The sequence below is a fragment of the Micromys minutus genome (assembly GCF_963924665.1).
Source record: "Micromys minutus genome assembly, chromosome: 1".
NCBI classification, from domain to species: Eukaryota; Metazoa; Chordata; class Mammalia; order Rodentia; family Muridae; genus Micromys; species Micromys minutus.
Window position 1 is genome coordinate 37685118 of NC_137969.1, and position 17896 is coordinate 37703013.

Genomic DNA, 17896 nt, shown 5'->3' on the forward strand with positions numbered 1-17896 from the left:
CTTATAATTCACAGATATGTTTATGTAGTCTAAGGTTAGTAAGTATCTCTAATGTGTTCAAACAACATGAACAACTTTGAAAAATTCACCAGAACCCATACTTGTCACTTTTGCTTTTCAACACTTTTCCACAATCTTTATCCCTTATATGTTATTAAACGTCTAAATTATGCATCCTGGATTTAATTTGCCACACATATAGCACAACTATTTGCCCATTGTTCATTATTCTGACTTTATTTTTGTATATTAAACATAAATTTATTATCTCTTTTTGTGATTGATGGCAGAAGAGCATCTCTAATATTTTTCAAAACACATTTCAAAGGTTATTTTCACTAATGGTCCATAATCATTTGCAATTCTTGGCTGAGAGGAAATGTCTTTGGTAAGGTAAGTTTGCTTACTTTTCTTCTGTGTTGGTCTCTGATTTTTATTTTGGATATGTTTTTAGGTGCACCATTTAAGTAAAGTTCAACATAAAAGCTTACAACCAAGTGTTTTCCATATAGTCCACATGTAAATTGTCACCTTTCATATTGAGAAACAGAAGACTAGAAGTTCACGCAGTCACACTACTGCATAAAGAGGAACCCACCTTCTTACTTCTAAAGGCACACATTTTTTATGAACATTTACCACATTAATGTAAAAACAAAACCTACAAATTGTAACTATACCATCTATTTTGCTTGGCTTTTTTCACTCCACATTATATTTGAGAGATCCTTTTATGCCACAGTTCATAATAACCATTTATTTATTCCCATTGCTATCAGGTTTTTCATTTAAGAAAACATGCCAGAGTTTATTTATTCATTCTGCTGTCAGATTTTGTTATGCATTATTCATTTTTTCTTTGTTACAGAAATATATTCATTATGATTATGAAGAAATATTACTCAATAAAATGAAAAAGCAAATAAGGTGCATGCTGCACTTTTTTTCCCCTTTTTTAACACATCAAAGAAAAAGCAAACTTGTGTGGATGTCAACATAGAACACAGAATATTTTACCAAATTTGATACTTTGAAAGGAACTTCTGGATGAATATTCATTAATGGCTTCTACATTGATAGGACGCCCCAGAGCAGATGTGGTTTTATGGGATGTCTTAGAGTTATGGTTACCTAGAAACAAGTGGTCACTAGTGTATTTTTTCGGGACTGAGTTGAACTGAAAACTTAAGGGTTATTTGGAGAGTCAGTTGTGTTGCTCGGTGTTTTTGTAGGCCAAACATGTGAGGAAATATGTTTCTAAAGTGGTCACAGGTAAAAAAAATCTAATGTTTCACTGAAGCAGATATAGGAGACAGGATGTTCTGCTAAAGCAAGCGTGTGGAAGGACATGTACTGAAGCATCCTTTACTAAGAGCACACATGTATTCGCCCACCTTATATTGTTTAGTTGAGCTGAATTTGTTAGGACTCCATTTACACTGGCTGAATAGATGCACATGCTGAGACAAGACATGTGCTAACACAAGGCTCATGCTGAAGCAAGGGACATGCTAAGGCAAGACACATGCTGAGACAAAGCACATGGAGGATATTTGATATTTGGATTGTTTTTTTTTGGGAAGTATATAAGTTTTATATTATTCAATGTATATAATGATATCAGAGTTATATTGTAATTTGTATAAATAGGGTGCGAAGGATGATGCAGACAAAGCTGAGCTTTCTGGTACAACTTGCTGTGCGATGTTTGTGGTCCATTATCTTCCATTCCATGAGAGAGGCACAGCCAAGAACTTCTCCTACCTGTCGTCCCTCCTGAATTGAGCTGATGCTGAAGCCTCACTATTTCTGCTAAGTCATGTGACTGCTGTTCCTAATCTGACTCTACCAAACTAAACCTCTGATGTATTTATAAAGTGTTGTGAATGGCTCGAGCTGCTGCTGCCTGCTAACCTCTGAACTAAACTGCCAACTTTCAGGAAACAAACAGGAGTTGCTTCCAAGAACCTTTCTAAGAAGTCCATTTCCACTTGTATCCTTTCTTATCCTCTATCTTTGGTGGGTGATGGACTACAAGGGAAGTTAAAGCATATAAAAACCATCATTAAAAATAAGGTTTAAAAAATTAAACTTACATTGGGTCTTGTATTGGATCACTCTGTCTCCTCCCATTTTATCACTTATGAAAAAAAAAAACCATTTCCCTTTACATACTAAAGTTACCACAACTTTGGGCATAAAGCTAAGTGGCCATGCATGGCCTCTGAAACAGTATGATCACCCTTTTCTCCATCAACTACTTTCTGTCAGGTACTTTGTTTACAGTAATGTGAGGATGACATTGGTTATGTAATAAGGTTATGACATGTGTGTTACTTGATGACATAGCTCAAAGTAATATGATAGTATATACATGGGTTTATAATACACAGTTCATGCCAAAGCCTACTTGTAGATATTATTATTCATGTTTTCCTAGACTCCTAATGTAAATATAAATTTGAATGAACTGAGCTGGAGTTAAGAATAGAGGCACAGAAATAACTAAAGATTGTTTTCTTCACATTTCATGGCAAATCATCCCTTGATATCACCGCATTTTGTGGCAATGCTTTGTTTTATGGTGGCTGTGTCTGCATATTGGATACTTCATAAAACATCACTGGTAATTGATCAAGTCACAGAGAAACTTCTTTGAATTCTAAAGTAATTTATAAGAAACTACCTCTGTGACCTGGTGTTGGGATATTTTATTAACTGTCCACATCAGAAGTCTTGTAACTAAAAATATTATGTGTTCTAATCCATTATCTTGTGGGAAATGGCTGGATCATAGTCCCATTACATTTATCAAACACATTTAATTATAGGTCTATTGTCTACTCTGTCAGGACATTTTAGCTTATTTAACACTTCTGATTTTTATAATCTCCAGAGCTCGATGTAGTAAGAATCTCAATCGTTTTCAGTTTTTCACGTATTTGCTGACTGCCCCAGTGACCAAAGAGCTATGGGATTGAAGAGCTACCCAATGCCCAGAGGCTGTATAATGAGTGTGGCCTGTCACCAGCACTAATTAGTGTCTTTTGCATCTACCTAACTTTAACACACTCTTTAAAGAATTTACATTTCCTTCAACTTTTGAGACAGTAAAAAATTAAGTAAAAATAGTGTTTTTAAAGGATGTGTTAAATAGAAAAATATTAGAGATTTTTGCAAAGAAATACCATGAAAATTCACTTTTGCAAATGAAGTTATTTTCCGTTTATTACTCCTAATTAAATTGTCCCTAGTAAAACAATAAAGAACATTATTATTTGTTAATATTTATTATAATTTGATTACAAAATATACTTTTATATGTTCAGTATTTTTAATTGTTGTTCTCCAGCTTGTAGTGCTATTTTGGAAACTTTAGGGTATGGAGGTATAGCGGTCAGAATAGAATACTTCAGACTATGATTTATATAGAGACACACACACACACACACACACACACACACACACACACACACACACACACAGAGAGAGAGATTATATATACAATAGTCCCCTAGGTCTCTTATTCACTCCTTGCTTCCCATCCCATAATATGGTAAAGCTCCTCTACCAAACTCCTGACATAATTTTTTTTCACTTTAGTACAGGGTACCATGACCAATGGGCCCAATGTCTAACAAGTCTAAATTATGAGCAAAATAGCTTTTCTAATGGTTACCTATTGTCCTTTTGTTAGAGTCATAAAGAAATAATAATAAATGCATACCAGACTCACGAATTATATATTTTATCTTGACGCAACCAGTTTTAACATATCTTAGCATTCAAATTAGTTTCTACTATGCTTTCTTAATTTTTTATTGAAAATTTATCATACTTTATTTTAATGAATTACTCATTAATTGTATAACTTCTCTGCTGATTTCTCTCAGCTCTGAATTGTAGGCTGTGCATCATGCCTCCATGATGAGCCATTATCCAGTGCTCATGCTCAATCAGAATATGAAGTGTGCGTCTGGAAAAAAGTTCAATCTGGAAATATCAATGCTTCAAAGAAAATTGTAGACATTATCTGGACCTGTTTGGGTCTTAAATCTATGATTAGTATGCTTTTGGATCCAATGGGAGGTACCATGATGACCAATGATGATAATGACATTCTTCAAGAGATTCAAGTTCAGCGTTCTGCAGAAAAGTCCATGATTTAAATTAGCAGGACTCAGGATGAAGAGGTTGGAGATGGACCACATCTGTAATTGTTCTTGCAGGAGAAATGCTGTATGTGGCTGAGCACTTCCTAGAGCAGTAGAGAAACCCAACAGTGGTGATCCCTGTTTACCACATAGAACTAGATGATATGATCAGCACTCTGAAGGAAAACAGTACTCCTGTTGATATCAATAATCATGATTTGATGTGGAATATCATCAATAGCTTTATAACTACATAAGTTTTTGTTGGTCCTCTTTAGCATGCAACATTGCACTGGATGCTGTTAAGACTGTGCAGTTTGGAGAGAATGGCAGAAAGGAAATTGACATCAAGATGTATGAAAGAGTGGAAAAAATACCCAGGGGCATCATTGAAGACATATGTCTCTTATGTGAAGTTATGATTAACAAGGATATGACCCAACCAAGAATGTGCTGCTATATTAAGAATCCTCAAGTTGTACTACTGGATTCTTCTCTGGAGTAAAAGACAGGAGAAAACCAGACTGACATTGAGATTACATGAGAGTAGGATTTCACCTGAATCCTGCAAATGGAAGAAGAGTAAGTACATCCAGCAGTTGTGTGAGGACATTATCCAGCTGAAACCTGATGTGGTCCTCACAGAAAAGGGCATCTCAGATTTAGCTCAGCACTACCTCATGAAGCCCAGTGTCTCAGACATTCGTAGTGTCCATAAAACAGACAATAATTGCATTTCTAGAGCCTGTGGGAAACAGATAGTCAGCTGACCTGAGGATCTGATGGGAGATAATGTTGGAGCAGGAGCAGGCTTATTAGAAATCTAGAATATTGGAGATGAGTACTTCACAAACATCGCTGCCTGCAAAATCCCAAAGGCCTACACTATTCTTAGAGGAAACAGCAAAGAGATAGTCCCGGAAGTAGAATGCAACCTCCAGGATGCAATGCAAATGTGCAGCAATGTTCTCCTGGACCCTCAGTTGGTGCCTGGTGGTGGAGCCTCTGAGATGGCTATGGTCCATGCCTTGACAGAAAAATCTAAGGCTATGATTGCTGTGAAACAATGGCCATATATAGAGCGGTGGCCCCGGCTTTGGAGGTCATCTCTCGGACCTTGTTCCAGAAATGTTGGGCTAGTACCAATGTTTCCTTAGCCACTTCAAGCCAAACACACATAAGAGCGTTGTGAGATCAGGGGTATGAATGGTGATACTGGTACCTTGGTGGACATGAAAGAACTGTGAATTTGGGAGCCACTGGCCGTGAAGCTACAAACATAAAAACAATCAGTGGAGACTTCAGTTCTGCTTCTGCGGATTGATGATGTCGTCCCTGGCCACGAGAAAAGGGGTGATGACTAGAGCTGGCAAACCAGTGCTCCCGATGCTGGCCAGGAGTGAGTGCTGAGCAAGGGGACTTCAATGCACAGAACCAGCATTCTTCCCTTACCTGAGCCACAGTTCCAGAAACACTGCGAACATCTTTGTCTGCAAAAAATCAGGTTGAGGTCATCCCCCAGTCCGTCCCGTCTCAGTTTGCAAAAAGCACTGACATATATCTCTTCTATTGTAAGCTTTCCATTTTGTTTGCTTCCAGTAATTAAATCTAAGTTATTTGAAAAAAATAATAATTGTATGACTTCAGGTTCTCCAAAAGGTCAGTAGCTTCACATTTAGACTGGTAAATTTATGTTTCAAAGATGTTGACCCTTAAATTCATTTAAAATATGCCTAATTATATTTCCAAACAAAGACTATATGCTCATGAATTTGTAAAAAGAAATATAGTTACATATGTTCTTGAGGCGTATTGGAACAATTGATCACTCAATAGTGTATTGAGAACTTTCCAATTTTATGCAGAATTCTTATCCAATTTCAGCAAAAATAAAAGAATGCTTTTTATGTTTTTTAATATACTTTTAAAGTTGTGTGGAATTTGAAATTTGTTTAAGACAGGACATAGACGGCATCAGGCCTGATGAAGAAATATTAAACACACCAATTGATAAAGTAGAATTTTTGAAGAAACGTAGAACTATGTTCAGCAATGATTAGGGTGGAAAAAAAAGGGGACACTCAGAGTTCAGAGATATTAAATCCAATCTTTGAAGACAGAAAAATCAATTTACAATAGATGGATGTCAGCTTCTGTACATATTGGAGCTAAATGGAGGCTTCTTATTTTTTTACTTACTTGAAGTGTAAGCCAGTGATACAGGAAGTAATCATGCAGCTAGGGTCCAAGCTTCTAAGGCAGCAGAGAGCTTGATGTCTTAGGCCTAAATCAATTTGTGATATTCCTTGTTGCTTTCAAATGGCAAATCTTTCAAGTGGATGATATCCTATGCAGACTCAACAAAGAAATTCACAAGCAGATATTTGAAAGATAGTTGCAGATCACAAGCCTCTGAGAATTATAACTTCAGGGAGGATTTTAAAGAAAGTAGATAGCTAACATTTGAAGAGAAAAGTGATTAAAAAATTAGGGGATAACTCTGATCTAATTAACTTTTATATATTTTACAAGCCTTTGCTATTAAAGATGATTGTTGAACAAATATAAGAATAATGTTTATTAATTTAATGACTTAATTTAAAATAATAATATAGATGCTGACTGTGAATAATAGAACAGAAACATTAATATTGCTGATTAAGGTGGTTATAACACACAAAGCAAAGATACAGTGTGACAAACATTTATAGCACATCTATAATATACATGTTATAGAAATTCTAGAAGAAAGAAGAACAGAAAAAAAGTGAAACATTAAAATAAGGAGGTAGGTAAATTTTATGGATGAGAATTATACAGTAAAATTTTATAGAAAATACAAACATGTATGGTATATTATCTATACGGTTTGTGTTTGATGATATAGACTATGAATCATACTGAAATGATGAAAATATAGGTGCAAGGAAGGAATACAACTAAGTTAAGGTGGAAAAAATAAAATCAAAGTTAGCATAAAAAAGAAATATAATTGTTAACCATGTATTTGATTCTTCAAAAGATATATCAATTGCATGTTTGATTCTTTAATATTAAATAATCAAATAATATTTTAAAACCTAAAAATAAATGGGAAACTGAAAGAACAGCAATGAGAAATATTAACATTTCTCCTCATTAATCTTGAATTTATGCACCATACCATTAAAGGAAACTGGAATTCAGGGTTTGGGGACATAACAGCAAAAATGGCAATAAATGAATATATATGTGTGTATATATATATATATATATATATATATATAATTTTAAAGAAAAAATGAAAAAAAAGCCTATTATTCTATTTTCTTATAACAAAATTGGAATTTGATGTTCACAGATATTAATTTTTGTAAACAAAATTCAGTAGCTGTGAGGTAGAATACAAAGATGGGAACATTATAAATATTTGGAAATGAAGAATACGTAAAAGCCCTGTATTCTCCCTGGAGCTTGTCTCTAGGTGAAAATCAAGAGTTTCACCATTCAGCACACTGACTATGATGAATTTCAACTAAACACAATATATCTTCTTTGTAACATTTTAAAGGAGAATGTGATAATACACAAACATGGTTTAAGCTTAGATGTCTTTTTTTTCTGTTTTTGTTTTTATTTTTTCATAGAACCTGATGTACTTTTCTAGAATCACAGCATAAACACCATTTACAGTGAACAAAATGCCTTTACTTCCTTGTGTAAACCTCATGAATCCAATTATAGATTCAAGAACCATACTCGGATCATATACCTCTCATGACAATGACAGAGTTACTATAAATTGCACTTAAAAAAGTAGGAGAAAAGGTATATTGGCAACCCTTTGTATTGTAACTTGGAAGCCATCAAAATAATATATATGTTCATATATATGGCAATTTTTCTTGTTTCATTTAATTATTTTTTTTACTTATTTTATTGGATACTCTTTATATTTACATTTCAAATGTTATCCCCTTCCCCCTTCCCATACCTACCCCCTCTCCCCCTCAGCTTATCTCCATGAAGGTGCACCCTCTTGACCTCATTGCCTTGGCATTCCCCTACATTGGGAAAATGCACCCTCAGTGGACTAAAGGTCTTTTCTCACATCTATGCCAGACATTGCTATCCTCTGTTACATATTCAACTGGGGTCATGAGTCTCTCTATATGTGCTCAGTGATTGGTGTTTAAGTCCATGGAAGTTGTAGAGAGTTTGATTGGTTGATAAAAATGTTCTTCCCATGAGGTTATAAACCCTTTTTGCTCCTTCAGTCCTTTCTCTAGCACCTTCATTGGGGTCCCCATGATCAGTCTGATGGTCAGCTGAAGGTAACCTCAGCTGTATCTGTAGGACTCTTGCAGAGCCTCTGATGAAATCCATCCATCTCTGATAATTAAATATACCTCTCTTGATTGGCCCCAGCCACTCTCTTAGAGTGCTCTACTTTCCTGCTTTGTTTTTTTTCATACTTCTTATGAACCCAACTTTGGTTCCATGTTCAATCTTAAGTCTGGTCTTTTCTGAGGATGCTTTGTGGCATTGATTCACCTTATTACTCATTGCTGGTCATCTTTTGTTGTGACTTCATAGAAAAAAACACCAACAAAGCAATACAGGTGGTATACTGAGGCAGGAGGATCATCCTATGGGGCCAACATATATACATACAAAAGCTTTGATGAAAAATACACAAACAAAACCATTGGCTTAACTGAAGTATTGAGATAAATGCAGGTGGTAATATTTCATATTCATATAACTTTGCTGTATGGTTTTATGATTTCCTGAATGTGAACTTTTATAATGAAGTAAATGTCTATTTTTCTTTTTTAAAATGTCTTTCTTATTAATTTTAATCATAATTATTAAATAAGTGTGATAAAGAAGCGATATTATTTACTGACAATAAATAAATTATTATTTATTGGCCATGGGTCTATAGTCAACACTAATGGCACTAAATGGATAGTTGTCAATCCTGTACATAAGTCAATGACACTTAGAAAGCTTTAATTCTTATTCAATCTTAAATAAAATTTAAAGTCTCTCAAACAGTGGACAGGAGATTTGACATTGTGAGTCAATTGGAATAATAGGAGTAGACATCAAAAAAAAAAGTCATCTTTCCTTTAAAGACCTTCTGGGACAGTTATTTTCTTTAACAGCATCCTGGTGAAGACTGGAGAGATGGTTCATCAGTTACAAACTCTTCCTTTTATTCCAGAGGACTCAAATTTGCTCCTGAGTAGCCATGTAAGGTGGCTTTTACTACTTGTAACTCTAGATTCAGGTAATCTGGCATCTTTTTATATTAAGTGAGCAACAAATTTAGGTACATTATACACACACACACACACACACACACACACACACACACACACACACACACACCAGAGTACAGCATTTGAAATTAAGTTAAAAAGAAAAATGATTTTTCTAGAAACAACATTTCTGAAAATAGAAAATAATTTTATATAGTAAAAGATGTGCATTTTTGGGACAAGGTAGAGACCTAGTACAGTGGAAACATCTAGGAATCTCAACAAGGATGACTAGTTTATACTCCTAATAATGAGGGATACAGAGTATAAACTGGTCATCTTTGCTAACCAAGCAGGGCTTCCAATGGAAGAACATGGACACCAACCCTGCCACAAAAACATCAGCCTATAATTAGTCCTGCATATAAGATGTTCTGGGGTAAAGTTAGCACAGAATTTGAGGGTGTGTTCAAGAAATAATTGGTTTGGCTTGAGACCTGGACCCTTGCCACAAGAGGAAGCCCCCCACTGATACTGCCGAGAGGGCCAGGACTCAATTGTAGGTAGCCCAGACACCTAAGATGGAGTACAATCAACTGGCAAAGATAACTAACTAACTACACAAATAAATAATAAAATAAAATAAAGAGTGAATGAAATGATATCTAACCATGCTTTGCAATATTTGTAGAATGGGCTAAGCTTAAAGCATAAGCATTACCAGATAGGCTTCATCCAGCAACTTATGAGAACAAATGTAGATACTCACAGCCAAATGTTTCATAGAGCAACAGTATGCAGATGAGGTGGAGGAAAGACTGTAGGAGCCAGAATATTCAATGACACCAAATGAAATCACATAAAACCAACAATCCTGGGCTCATAGTAGCTTACAAAGACTTTACCAACAATCAGGGAGCCAGAATGTGTCTAACCTAAGCCCTCTGCTTATATGTTACATTTGCATAGTTTGCTACTAATGTAGGACTTATATTTGTAGGAGCAAGAGTTGTCTCTGAATCTTTTCCTTTTGGGGATTGCCTATTCTGGCCTTAATATGAGGGAAGATGTCTAGTGTTATTGCAACTTGATATGCCATGTTTGCTAAATATCCATGGAAGGGTTGCCTTTTTCTCAAGAGAAATGGGAGAGGAGAGAATCTGGGGAAAATGAGAAATACTGGCACTGAAGAAATTAAAGGAGCAAAAAGAAAAGAAACTGAAGTTGGTATATAATATATGAGAGAAGAAAACATTTAAAAAAAATAATAAGGGAGTTCTACTGTTTTACAGTGTGAAATTATATTGTGATATTGATTTTTTATATCAATAATAAAGGTTGGAATATCAACTTTGGCCATAGTTTGGGACAAGGTCACATAGCAGATATACCTGACTTGCATACATTCCAGGATCTACTTTTCCATTCTCCAATAAATGTCACAATTGTATTGGAATAGTTTGCATAAGAAAAGAAATATCCTTACTAGGCAAGAAGCACTTGGACATAGAGGGTGCATTGGATTTCTCAACAGGACTTTCCCTTGCATAGATGAACTACCCAAAGCAGTTCTATAGCTAAACCAGAAGTGGGCAGGATATTGTGATGGTCATACTTTTTTGTGTTTCCAATATTAATATCATATATTAGTTGATTTTATTATGTCACCTATCAGAAATATGTATATGCATACTTAGTACTTATTGTCTGTCAACACTGAGATATAGCATCATCTATAGAGGCTGAAAATAGGAGCACAAATGAATCAATGTGTTTGTGTGGAGAGTCTGTTAATCAACTGATTCATAAATATCAAAATACTTTCCTTAATGTAATTTTCATTAAGAAATATTAATATCATTTTTTGAAGTCATGTGTATACAGAAACCTAATTAAACTTACCAAAATATGCATGAATAAAAGAGACTAAATGAGTAACTCTTGTTCTTTTTTCTCTAAATGTTAAATTTTGCAAAACACTGAAACACTGAAACAACCTTTAAAAATCTATTATCTCTATTTTGCCAATTAGTATTATATGTTTGAAATGTCTGAAGAAGCTAGTGGAATTGGGCCTATATTTCTGCAAAGATGTTGCATTAATCCAATCTCTCCTCACTGACATTGTGATACCACTTGTAAGCAAAACCAACTAAACTATATATAGTATGGAATACATATGTGTGTGTGTGTGTGTGTATAATTGTGATGTGATTGTTTTATTTGTTAGACCAACCATGTAGTATTATGTTTTTTATAACACAGTATGGAGTCCCTTGTCACCCTTAATCTCTATGACTCTCTAACTTCCTTATCAGCCAAAACTCCTTATGTTGGCTTGAATGAGGAAGTCCAACTCAGCTATAGTCCCAGGTGTTTGAACAGTTGTTTTCTTGTTTGTGGCACTGTCTGTATAGGTTTAAAAGACTTGATCTTGCTGAATAAAGTATGTTAGAAGAAAATATGGGAGCAGACATACAGGTTCCAAAAGTTGCACACCATTCCCAATTTGTTCTGTGCTCTTGGCTTCTAGATTGAGATATGAACTCTTAGCTGTTCTAGCTATATTGATTCTCTGTCCAAACAGTTACAGATTTATCCTTATATAACCATGAGCCAAAACAAACTTTTCTTTATAACATGTCTTGGTCATTGTGTCTAATCAAAAATAGAAAATTAAATATATTGTGCCACCAATGATGTAATTATGTAAGTACTGATGGCAACTATTCATTTTATTTTCATATTACTGAGGTTAGAGACAGCTACTATGTTCAAATTATCCAATCACGATTATATTTCTACTTTGGAATCTATTTGCTTAGCGTTTGTGTGTGTGTGTATGTTTCTGAGTTATGTTATCCCTCTTATCTCTAAACTCTTGCTTGCCCTTTCATATAGCTGATGAACATCTGCAGCAAGACCCAGTGCTTTTCCATTCTCATGAGAACAGACACAGAACCTAGGTGTCAGGAATCTAACAGTAAGTCTATCAATACTGTGCAATGATGCCCTCTCGTTCATTAAACTAGTACATATTTATTTTTAATTATCTTGGACATTTATCCCCCATGACATACATGTTTAGTCACTGTCATATACATGACCTGATTTATTCTCCTGACAAGCATTTGAGAGTGACACTGTCACTTTAGTTTTACTGATGATAAATGGAAAGCAGAAAGATTCTGAGAAATGGGAGCACGTCCTTTCAAAGAGCATTTGTAGTAAACACAATCATTTAGAGAATTCTATATTACATGATATAATCTTTCTGCACCATTTTGTCAAATGCACACACTGATGTGTATTGCCCTGATCAAACTAAAACTATTATCCTAATTAACATAAAAATATTAAAACTCAGCACTTTGGACCATAAACTCAAATTTCTTTGTACTATATTTGTAAAGTTCTGTAACAATGGAAAAGTTTCATTATTTCAAACATTTATATATCATACCCAGTGTTAAATAGATTTTTGGAATTTAGACATTTAAGTTCCCGATAAAATTATCAAGTTCTTTTAGGCATCGTTCGATCTGAATTATTCTACAATGAGAACATCTCAAGATCATTTGATTGTTTTCATTAACTTTGTTAATGAACCTGCTTCTAAATTTCTGCAGAGACTGCAATCCTGATGAACAGTGACATCATGATCTCCCAAACGTGTTTTTTACAAGTATTTGGTAGACTTCTAAGGTCATGCAACTATTTTCAAATAGCTTACTTTTTGTTTAAATTAAAAGTATTTTAGAAATATATTATTTCCAGCTACACAACCTTTTACTATTTTTCTGGCCTTTGTGACAAACCCATGTCACAAGACGATTGTAAAATCTGTTTAGTGTAAATTTGCAAATGTTATGCTAATATTATGTCTACCCAATTATTTCTACAAAATGAAAAGAGTCGATCTGTTGATGTTTCTGTAAACATTGCTTAGAATATGCTAAAATTACATGGTTTAAAATATGATCTTGGTCTATAGGGGTTGGATAAAATTGTCTCTTTTTTTCTAAACATTTTTATACATTAAGAATGATGTACTGTAAGAAGAATACATTCTAGGTATAGTTTTCATAATAATGACAGTATATAGTTGGAAGATTTTCCTAAAACCTAATTTTTAGGTTACAGTTTTTAAAATCATAAGTGAATAAATTCATCATTAATAAAATAGAAGTAAATCTAGCATACTGCATTTGTCTATATATTATACCAAATGCTGTTTTTATTAAACATATAAGTTTAGATTTCTATGGAATTTATGGCTATATGTGTGTAAGTTACTTTAAATATAACTATTTTTAGGTAATATAATGAGGCTAGCAAAAGTATACATTTGGGGATGTTTCTCCTATGGCACATATAGTTTTAATTTTCAATGAGGAGATTAGCTTTTTAGAGAAGCTATTGAAAATTCAATGCAGAAGGTATGACTAATCAAACAGATAGCTTTTTTTCCTCTTGGAAAAAGGATATTATTCATCTTTCTGAGATGAAATTAGCTACTTCATTCCTGGAGGATGCCCTTTTGCTGACTCTAAGGTGTGAAAAGGTCCTTGAATTTCAACTGGCAAGAAATTCTCCACCAACCATTAACCCATGAAATAAAATTCAGAGAAGGCAGGAATATATATGGCAGTTAGTTCATCAGGCTGAGGAAAATGGTGAAAACCAGGAAAGGGACCCATCCCAGGTTAAAGAGCATAAACAGCCTCCATGTGAAAGTTGGTTGTACAGGGGTAAATGGATCATAATCATAACTGGCTCAGCATGGAAAGGGGTATTCTCAAAGACACATACAAATTAACCTATGAAACTATTAATACAATGGACCACAAGACACTTCAATTCTATCCAGATCACATCATGGTAGAGGAAAAATATCTATCGGTTTCAGGGAAGATTTGTCACCCCCAAAATAGATTTGACACAGTTCAAGCAACTTTCCAGAACTCTTTGCAAGATGAAGTTGGAGACAAGACAATGAATGGGTCCCTGGTGTTGTAGTAAAATGTGCATATCTCTAGCCATCTACTTATCTTACTTCAGGGCCCAGAAACGTATACTGTGTGGAATTACTAGATCTCTTTGTCCTTCTTCCCAATGTGGCCATATTTAATAAATCTTTTTTGGATTTTAAATATTTATTGGCTGTTTTAATTGGCCTCTGGAGGACAGGTCGCTGAACTTAGCAACTTGATGTAGAGATTGCAAAATCAAGTTTGATAGCAAAAGTGTTGCCAAGAATTTTTTTCACATTTTAAAATTCCTGCTATGAACATTTTCCAGTGTATAAAAATAATAAAAAGGATCAGGGTAACTCATTAAGAGTCAAAAAAAGTAAAGTAAACTTAGAATGTAATAATATCATACAATAACTCCTTTAATTTGGAATGTTAACTTAAGACAAAGTAAACATGACACAAATTAAATATAATTCATTGTTTTTGCAATATTAACAATTTATAAGTAAAACAAATTCTAACCACTCACCTGGCATGAATTGGTTAATGCTAATAATGATTTTGTAACTCTAAGGAAACTTTGCAAATATATCAAAATATGACTCTGAGTGAAACTTTTTAGTATAAAAGAACAATAGAGGTAAAAATGTAAATGCCTTTTAGAAATGACACTGATGTGAAGCTGATGAATATTCCTATTTTCTCTATATATATTTACTTATACACATAGCCAAAATTCTAAAGTATTATAGTGAAATTAAAATTAGCAAAATAAGCATGTATTTTTTATAATATATAATACAATGAGGATGATAGCAATACATACATGTGATTCCAGGCATCAAGAATCATAATATTAATATCATCCTGAGCTACAAAACAAAAAATGATATCTAAAAATCTATGTGTCTGTGTGTGTCTGTGTGTGTCTGTGTGTGTATGTATGTATTTGTACACATGTATGAGGAGGTGTTTAATAGAAAAGCTAACACAGACTACTGGTAAAGAATTTTATTCATTACTTCTAACACATCCCATGAGGTAAAGCTTGATCCTTCACTTGGTTGCATAAAGTAAATTTTAGTATGAACCAATGTGAAAGAGACTTGGGTCTATTTAAAAAGAAAATAAACTATGTATTCAAACATAAGAGTTGACAGAAAGAAAACGAGAATAAGAATAAAATATTTCCAGACCCTGGGAGTAGCTTTTTCAACAGCAAACCACATTTGGCTGTTTTGGCAAGAACTTATAGTAAAACATTTTGTTTGTTATTAGTTAAAGCTTAGCATTGCTTGGAATGTCCCCATATGTATCTTTTTAATATATGTTATCACAAAAACACGCAAATAAATAGAAACATAAGACACCAAGTTTATCAATATCCAAATATCCTCAATAAACTTCTCCACATTTAGAAGTATATTTTTATGTTAGGTTGTAGAGAAGCTCTAGAAGTGCTTGATTACAATTTTTTTTTTTAATCTTGAACTAATAGCTACAGTGGTTACACAAGGATTTCAAACTTAAATTTTACTTTAAACATGGTGTCTGGCAGGATCCCTTAGATGGAATTGTTGCCTTTGGAATGAAGGAACAAATGAATGTTTAGGACCCAAACCTAAGTCCTTATTATTTTAGTATTCTTATTTAACTAACTTTTAGTAGGAAGTAATATTTTTTCTGTGTTAAATCCTTCTGAGATGTCCTTAATTACTTTGGCATTCGTGACTCACCTGGTGATCAGTTTCTTCCAGGCTCTTGAGTGCAGCTTCACTCCTTCTTACCGTGTCCTGTAATATTTTTCCTTCTCCCTGTCTTGATTTTATCCTTTGAGCCTTTGATTCCCTAATCTTAAAGGTTGGCTATAAGGTAAAAGATCCATTTTCTACTGTTTCTTCCATGATAAGTAGAGAAGTAGAATAGAATTTAATGATCAAAAAGTCAAAACTCCCAAGCTGCCTGATCCTAAAGAAATATGAGAGGAGTCCAGCTTGAAAATTCAGAACTGTCCTTTGGTAGGAACACCAGGTAATACTACTGGAGATAACCAACCACTTAACCAATAAAGCATAATGGAGCTTAATCCAAAGATTACCAAGCCCTTTTTATTATGAGGTTTCTGATAGCAATAATGTTAGGAAATAAAACTTAAGACGTAAGGTGACATAAATTTACTTTTAGATTACAAATCTTGGACAAATGAACACCCGACACCTCAGTTATTGGATATACAGACAACACACTCTTAAAACCGCACAAATTTCCTTTTGTTGCTATGAGAATATTAAGATCCACCAGGTCTTGTAGCACTACTATTCTCTCCATTTGAGCATTTGAGTTTACTGGTAAGATTTTTGCTTGAAAGGAGAAAAACATATGAATAGCTTTATATGGAAGGTTATATACAGCAAATTAGAAAAAAAAAATGAAGAATCAACCCAATGTTAGGATAGATGAAAAAAAAACCTGTTGATATTTTAATCACCGAGTGTGGTGTAGGCTTATGTTTTTGAAAACCAGCCTTTAATAAGAACTTAAATGCTTTAAGCTGCCTCCTAGGTCACTACTCACCGGTGATAATTAAAAGGAAAAGTTAATAGGGCAATGGAGTATGAGGACCTGTTTTGCAATAGCAAAACAAATCATTCTTAAACAAGATTTGTTTCTGCTAGGCTCTGCCAAAACATCCAAGTCTGAAAAATTGACAGGAAGCCACAAGAATACTTTTGAATAGAAAAGCCTCAGCTTTTTAGATTCTAATTTGAAGATATACTCCAAGATGATGTCATTATGCAGAAAGGCAGGCCCAGGGTAAAATGAGACCTGTCACTGGATGAAAATAAAAGAATGGGCAGGAATAAAGTTTTAGAAAGAAAGGAAGGAACCACAGAGAGGAGGAGGCAGCTTAGAGCAACATAGTGGCAAATGTTAAAATCTTCTCTGCTTATAGATACAGGGTATTATAGATATTTCTATGTGATGAGTATGTACAGAATTTTGTGCAGTGTAGATGGGAAAATTGTATCTTATCAATTGCATCAGAGGTTATTGTCTTGTGTTCTTTCATGTGGCAACTTAATAGAGTTGCAGAGAAAGTGTGGTGGTCGGTCAAACCAAGCCCTCTGTTGAACTGGAATGTGTATGCCTGGTGTGGTAAAAACCCGCCAAAAAAAAAAAAAAAAAAAAAAAAAAAAAAAAAAAAAAAACTGTGAGTGAAAGCAGTGTGGAGGTATGCCCACAGACCACTTAGGTCAGAGAAAGCCAAGGACAAAATCCCGCAATGGTAACAGTCCAGGTCAGAATGAGTGGACAGGGTGCACAGAGAGGAAATTCACTGAACCTGTAGTCACCCTTTTAAACTATTTACCACAACAATGTTTACTTCTTAATTATGATTTAACTTTTATCCTCTCAATAAATTGTACTTAAATGTTGGTAGCTTCTGAAATTTTCATAGGTTGAAACTTTAATCTATATTTCTTCTTGGTTGAGGCCATGCAGCATCTGCACGGAATGA

The 17896-nt window shown here is 34.2% G+C and overlaps 1 pseudogene across 1 annotated transcript; it reads left to right on the forward strand.

Moving 5' to 3' along the window:
- The first annotated feature begins 3924 nt into the window (after window positions 1–3924).
- LOC308436364 (T-complex protein 1 subunit gamma-like) lies at window positions 3925–5557 on the forward strand (annotated as a pseudogene). Its single transcript has one exon. The product of its transcript is annotated as a T-complex protein 1 subunit gamma-like (transcript).
- The last annotated feature ends 12339 nt before the right edge of the window (window positions 5558–17896 follow it).